This window comes from Halichoerus grypus, chromosome 15, assembly GCF_964656455.1.
Source record: "Halichoerus grypus chromosome 15, mHalGry1.hap1.1, whole genome shotgun sequence".
NCBI lineage: Eukaryota > Metazoa > Chordata > Mammalia > Carnivora > Phocidae > Halichoerus > Halichoerus grypus.
In genome coordinates, this window is record NC_135726.1 from 25,679,549 (window position 1) to 25,686,858 (window position 7,310).

General features: G+C 55.4%; 1 protein-coding gene across 1 annotated transcript in view; it reads right to left on the reverse strand.

Annotated features, from left to right (window-relative positions):
- NDRG4 (NDRG family member 4) overlaps positions 1-270 on the reverse strand; it is a 35,119-nt gene extending 34,849 nt beyond the window's left edge. Inside the window, exon 1 of the mRNA XM_036124297.2 lies at positions 148-270. The gene's annotated coding sequence lies outside the window, so the exon portion shown is untranslated. The remainder of the gene's footprint in view (positions 1-147) is intronic.
- Positions 271-7,310: the final 7,040 nt, after the last annotated feature.

A 7,310-nucleotide genomic window follows, 5' to 3' on the forward strand; every position in this document is an offset into this window, starting at 1 on the left:
AGCAAAACGTGGCCCGAGCGAGGAGGCTCGCGGCTGGCGAGCCTCAGGGCCCGCGGGGAGGCGGCGCCGGGTGGGGGGCTGGCCGCAGCCGCCGCGGAGGGGGAGAGAGGGAGAGGGGGAGAAGGGCCGAGGGCGCCGCCGACTCACCGAGGGTGATGTGAGCGAGACAGACGCGCAGGCGGGAAGCCGGGCCTCGGCGTCGCGGCCGCCAACGCGCGGGTGCAGGTGCGCGCAGCCGGGAGCCCCTCGCCGCGCCGCCGCTGCCGGGGCGGGGGGCGGGGGCCGGGCTGGGGGCGGTGCGCCGCGAGGGGCGTGCCCACGTGGGTGTGGCGGGCGTGGGCGCGCGCGCCTGGGCCCCGCGGGGTGGCCGCGCCCCAGGCCGTCCCGGGCCCTCGGCTTCCGCCTCCTGCCGCGGCGGGAGCGCCCCGCGGGCGAGCCGAGCGGAGACCCCGGGCGGAGCCGCACGCTCTTCTCCTTCCGCGGGCGTGCGGGGGAAGGGGCCCCGCCGCTCGGTGTCGGCGGGGTGCGGTGGAAGGCTCCCCGCCCGCCCCTCCTGTCCCCCTGCGGTCGCGCGGCGTCGGGTTCCCGGGGTGGGGGAGACCTCTGCGTCCGTCTTTGTTTAGGTTCCCGAGGGGAACCCCGGCCGGCCGGTGGGGACGGCAGTCTCCTCCGTCGGCCCCTGCCGCTCGGCCCCACCCGCCGCCGCCGCCTGGGAGCCCAGCGGGGAAAAGCCCCGGGGGGTCGGAAAGAACCTGGTGCTCAGGGGCCCTGGAGCCTTGTCCAGTATTCAGAAGCCCAGGGTTTCCTTGGGGGAACTCGTGGGGAGTGATGGTCTCCAGGTAAAGGTGTTCTGGGCCCCCAAGAGTGCCGCTCAGAGTGTCAGGGTCCCTGCTCTCCTCAAGGAGGGGAACTGGCCCAGCCTTGTCTTCCTCAGGCTCACTCTGGTCTGGCCCAGTGACGTTGCTCTCACCTGTCACCCCAAATGAGGCAGCGCTAAAGTCCCTAGATGGAGTCCGACTGTAGGGAGAATGGAAATCTGATGACTTGAAAGAATTTACTTGGGCAAAGACAGCTCAGAACAGTGCTTGTGGAGACCGCAGTTCTGCTGAGGCCCTGCCAGCGACCTTGGTCAGGGATCTGCCTCTCCCGGAATTCAGCCTGTTCAGTGCAGAGCGAAGGAGTTGGACCAGTCATCCCGGAGGTCCAGGATGACATTGGGTGGGAGGTCAAGAAGATCCTGCAGCATCTCCTCCCCTTTGTCTGGGCTGGCTTGTGGTAAGGTCCTGGCTTTCCCTCAGCTCCAGGCTGTGTTGGGATCTGCCGTGGCATTGAATTAACTGACTCACCCGTCTTGAAGAGGCCGGTAAGATTTGGCTGCCTGAGATGGGGTGCATGCTCCTGCTTGGGGTACAGTATATAAACCACATAAAAGGCAGCAAGCTTGGGTTCTTACAGCCTTGGGGCTCACCTTGGGGGAAATCCCTGCCTCTCACTTTCCACTTTTGTAAAGGGGATGGGGGAGGTCGGTGGTGACAGAGTGAACCTGTGTGTCCAAAACATCCAGGAGACTGTAGTTCTATGTAAGTCTGGAGCCAGTCCTTAAGAGCACAGGCTGGGTCTTTAATTTCTTGGCTGTGTAATGTCCAGCAAGTTATTCATCCTCTCTGAGCCTTCATGCCATATTCTGAAATTGGGGTGATGAATCTTCGGAGGGTTCTTGTAAGAATTAAATGATGGATCGTAAAGAAAATGCTTAGTGTGGGGTCTGACACGTGGTTTAAATGTTCACTGAATAGTTGCTATTATTGATGATTAAATTGTTATGATTGTCTTAGAGATTCAGGCTTCCCTGAGTTCTGCCCTTTTCAATAAATTCAGACCTAGTCATCAAACAAAACTAATTGTGGATATTCTAGTAACATAATTCATGAAACAGCCTGTTCTGAATTCCTTGGGGGGGGACACAGGCCCCAGGAGGGTCTTAGGGCTGCCTAACAAAAGCTTTGACACTATGACATGTCTGTCTGTGTGCAGAATGGCATCCACCATGGCCTTGAACTGATACGCACAATCCACGAGGCTCAGGTATTTCACAGACCCCAAATGAGCATTCAGGTGGGTCAGGTTGCAGGTTTGAACCCTTAAAAGTGGCCACTTAATAGATGGTGAAGAAATGTAATTGTAAGAACCCTCACTCCCCACCCCCGGGGAGGGGGGCTGTTACACCAAGCACAGGTGCTTAGCTTGGGGAACCAGCAGGTGGAGGGGGCCCTGGCCCCTTCTGGAGGAGACGGTGGTCAGTCATGCCAGGAAAGGAGGAGTCCCTGCTGAGTCAGCAGAAGGGCCAGCTCTCAGTCCCTTCTGCTCTCGGGCTCTCTTCATCTTTAACACCCCGCGCAGGGGGCAATGCTGTTTGAGGACGGGCCGGATGGCAGGGCTTTGAACAGAGGAGAGCAGAGCCCGGCAGAGGGCCAAGCTGGTGGCTGGGACTGGGGGCCTCTTAAGACGCATCCCCCTGCCTTGCTCCTAATTACCTGAAAGGTGCTGCCTAAGTCACTGCCTTTGCTGGACTTGCCCTTTGCCATCTGTAAAATGGGCAGGAGACCGGCCCGCACCTCCGCTGGAGGCAAGACACAGCCTTTCTGAAGATCCCTCTGAGCCTTCGAATCCCCATCTGGAAATTCCAGCGAATGCAGCAGTCTGGGCAGTTGCAGCAAACAGAGCCTGACGCTGGCTAGCTGAAGCAGAAAAAGGCTTTGTTAAAAGGGGGACAGGCAGCTCTGGCCATCTCAGGAGCCAGAGCCACCATGGCCATCCACGGCCACAGCCGCTGCAGCCGGGGCCGGCCGTGGGCAAGGACACTGGACGCTCCGTCCAGCGGGACCATGGCTGCCTCTGAAGCCTCGGGTTGTGCTGCCGCTGCGGCTGTGTCCTCGCCAGAATGGATTCCGCGTGGCCTTGGCTTCCTCGTGCCACTCGTTTCTAAATCACGGTCAAGCATGGGCGTGTCTGACCAGAGGTGCCCAGAGCAGGTCATCCGCCAAAGCAGCAAGGGAGGCTGGGAAAAGACGCTCTCAGCTCCTCCAGGAGGAGGTGGGCTCTGCCTTGTAGGAAGGGCGACTCCGATGCTGGTGGCCGAAAGCGTGACAGTGCCCACTTCCGACCACAGTGGACTTGTGAGGCCGCCGTGAGGCTGGCGTGCAGGGAACACACCAGCCCCGGGCGCCGAGATTCGTAGCGCACCGCAAATCTACAGTGTCCACGGGTGGTGCGCCTCCATATTTCAAGTCTTTGATTTTTCAGCAGGTGAAAGACAAAAGGACCTTGAAAGCAGTATGGCTTGCTGCCCTTCCAGATGCAGAGGCGGCTCCGGTCCTGTTGCCAGGAGGACAGGTGACTGGGTTTTTCCATTGTGGTGATGAATTGGGCTGAGTCACCATTCCTCTCCAGTCCCCTCGTGACCATGACTGGAGCAAGTAAAAAGTAAAAAGAACTAGCCAGTGGAGTCGGAGGTGCAGAGGAACCTGGGGCAATGGAAGCTCGTTCTCTTAGTGGGGAGGGGGAGGCAGGAACCGCCCCCCACTCCCCACTCACCGACTGTGAGTCAAAGGCCCTCAGGGGGAGAAGAGTGGATCTTTGCTCTTACTTTATAGGACTGGTTGAGTGCCAAATCCTGTGCTGTGGAGTGCATTGGAGAACCTGAGCTGACCAGGGCATTGACCTTGCTAAGGTGTATGCACTGACAGAGGAAACGAGTTTAGAGTCCCATAATCTAGGTACTAGGCAGACTCTGCTAAAATTTTCGATTGAGGTTAGCATGCAGTACAGTGGGGGCCTGCAGGGGTCAGCAAGGGCTTCTGGGAGGAAGAGGCCTCTGAGACTGCAGAGAGGTGGAAAGTCAGCAGATGGAGATGGGAAAAGGGATGATGGGGGAGGTACCATCCATCCCTCATCCATTGGGTCAGCCAGGCCTTTTGCAAAGCTCAGGGAGGCTCAGAGCTAAACCCAAGGGAGCCCTGCCCCTGCCAGGAGCTCCTGAATGGAGGTGGAGAATGCGGGGTGTGTGTGAGCAGAAGGTAAAAAAGCTGGAACAAGGAAGTGGGCGAGAGTGAGCATCTGGCCTCAACCTGGCTCCGGAATTTCACCAGGCACCGGATTACCTGCTCCCTGCTCCTGGGCCACCCTGGAACGCTCACTGGCGGTGTTGCTGCCCCCTTTCTCCCATGCATGCAAAGACTCTCTCCTGCAGGGCCAGCCCTTGCTCTCTGGGTAACTCCAGACACCCTATCACCTCCTCCCCTGCCCTCCCCTTCCCACCACCCCAACCCCCCCACCGCCGGAAGTTTTACTAGACACACGGAGCCTGAGTTTGTGCAGAGTCAAGACAAGGGGTGGATCTGGCAATATTTTTTAAAACTTCTAATAGTCATATATATTCAATACAGAAAACTTGTAAGATGCAGAGGGAAAAATAAAAATCTCTCATAATTCCATTGTCTAAAGATAACCAGTGTTAACATGTTAATATCTTGGGGGTTATATCCTCCAGCAGTTTGTGTGTGTGTGTGTGTGTGTGTGTGTGTTTTCCGCCAAAGAATCATACTGCATATTATTTTTGCTGCTCTTTTTTTTCCTTGCCAGTGTATCATGAACATTTACCCTGATAAAAGTTATTCTTCTACAATGTAATCACAATAGCTGCACTGTATTTTACCGGGTGGGTGCTTCATTATCTTCTTGGCCAATCGCAATCGCTGGGCATTCAGGATGTTTCCAAGTTTTCATTATCGGAAACAATGTTGCAAGCAGTCCTCCCAAAGACAGCTTTGCCCACATCTCTTGGATGACCTCCTAAGGCCACTCTGCCCCCTCATTTTGCCTGGCTACTTGGTCTCTGACTTCTGCCAATGCCAGCCCATCTACCCTCAGAAGGGGGCCAATGCATGCTTAAAAGCCCTGATTGTCTTCACAGCTCTGCAGGTTCTTGGGGGAATTCAGCGGAAGGAGTGAACTGGTTACCAGCCCTCGCCTTCCTGATTGTGCCTATATCATTTTAAAGCCTGAGGTTTTGATCTTATACTTGTAAGATGTTCCCATTGGGGAATGCTGAGTGAAGAGTACACAGGACCTTTTCTTTTGCAACTTCCTGTACTTTTTTGCAACTTCCTATAAATCTATAATCATTTCAAATAGCAAGTTAAAAAAAAAAAAAGCAACTGAGGCAGGCCTGGGGGTAAGCTATTTGGCCCCAATCTCAGGAACCCTTGGGCTCAGTGATTTGCAAGGAGAACTCACAGAATTCAGAAAAGCCATCACCCCTCGCAGTTACCACTTATTTTAATGAAAGGATATGGAGCCACATCAGTGGAGAGAAAAGCGTCCAAGAGCCCCCAGGAGCCCCCAGGCATGAGCTGCCGGGTGCGCCTCCACCCCCAGCCAGTGGGGTCACATGGGACAGGATTACTTCCGGCGCCAAGTGCAAGAACGCGTGCAGAGTACCAGCCAGGCAAGCTCACCCGAGCCTTGGTGTCCAGAGTTTTTATCGGATGTTGGTCACATAAGAACGTAGCACCAGTGTGACTGACCTTAGCCGCTCAGTCTCCGGGCCCCAAGAGGGCCACTGATACAGCATGGCCTGGGGCGTTCAGCGTTCCCAAACCAGAATTCTCCATAAGTCATATTGTTACTGTCACCCGGCTGGGCAAACCAATACAGTGTGGCCCAGGGCCCCAGACACACAGAAGCTGCTATTAGGCGGGATATTCCAGAGGCTCAGAGGTTATCTGTCTCCCAAGAAGTGGTCAAGGGCTGGCCAGTCCTTTCTTTGGAACGTGCAGCATCCGAGCAACCCAGGCCTGCTGAGTTAAACCCTTACTGCGCAGATGCCGATCATTTATTCCGCCGTAGGTATACACGAACTGCCCTCTAATATCAACATGATTTCGTAAAAGAAAGGAAGTTTAACTCCAAGTCAGTGCTCCCCAGGAGAAAACAGTTGGCCCCATTTTGCTAGCTTTGAGGATGAGGTAATGGGCCAGCCATTGCCGTGTAGCGGGAACCTTCCACGTGCGTCTTTTCCTTTCGGTCCATCCAGCTTTGTCCCCAGGTAAGGAACAGATGAGCTGAGAGGCTCCCTCTGGCTCCAGCACTAGCTCGAGATCAGATGTCCCTGCTCTTGGGAAAGGCCAGGCTCTGCCGAGGGTGGGAGGGCACAGTCTGGGACTCTCCCTTAAGCGTCCAAGCCAGTGCATCCTTTTTGCTCTTGGGGCTTGCTGCTCTTGCAGCTTCTCCTGGGAAAGAGAGGAGTGTGTTCTTTTTAACAAATGCCCCGGCCTCTGCCCTGGCCTTCACCCCAGGCTCTGGCCCCCCTTAGTCGAATCTAAGGTAGATTAGCTGTTCTTCAAAGGCTCCACCTCATCCAGTCTTCCTCTGTCCAGCTTCCGTGCCTGGGGCTGAGCCATCAAAGCCTAGGCTGCTGGCCTGTGTGGCCCTCCTGATGGGGAGTCAGACAGCCCTGGGTTCCCCCATCTACTACCTGCATGACCGTAGGCAAGTTTCCTCCTCTCTCACATGGGTCTAATGATAAAGCTGTGAGGAGTGAAGTTGATAACTGAAGAGGCCCCAGCCCAGGGCCTGGCATCTTGTCAGGGCCCACTGGTTAGTGGCTCTTAGAATGATGGATTTTGTGGCTGCAGGCCACAAAGTATGGGGCCAGTGAGGATCCTTGTGATGAGTAAAGTAGGTACAGTGACATATCCAGCCACCTTGGAGCTGGATGCTAAGAATCCAGGGGATCCCTATGGCTTCTGGACCTCTGGGGAGGGAGCACAACTCCTATACCTACATAGCAGGAAGAGACCCGGTGTGGTATCAGGGTCTCATGAGGACCGAGGGTCCTGTTCACCACAGGGCCTTTGCACATGCGTTCTCTCTGTCTGGGAACTCTTCCTTTCACTTCCTACACTTCCCCTGGCTAATCTTGCTTATTCCTGGGGTGTCAATTTGGGTCTCACCTGACTCCCTGATTCCCTGACTCCTCTCCTCTGTGTGCCCATCATACCATGCTTAATAATAATATACCAGTATTAATGGTCTACCATTCATATGCTATCTCATTTCATTCTCCTAACATTTGGAGAGACAGTTGCCACTTTATTTTTCTGAGATCAGACAACATCCAGCGTGTTCAGGGTGGTATGGCCATTGACTATTTTTCTGATTTTACAGAGGAAGAAACAAGTATAGAGACGTGAAGTAAAGGGCTTGACCACCCTCCCTTAACCCCGTACAGCAGTGTCTGTGTGCGGGTC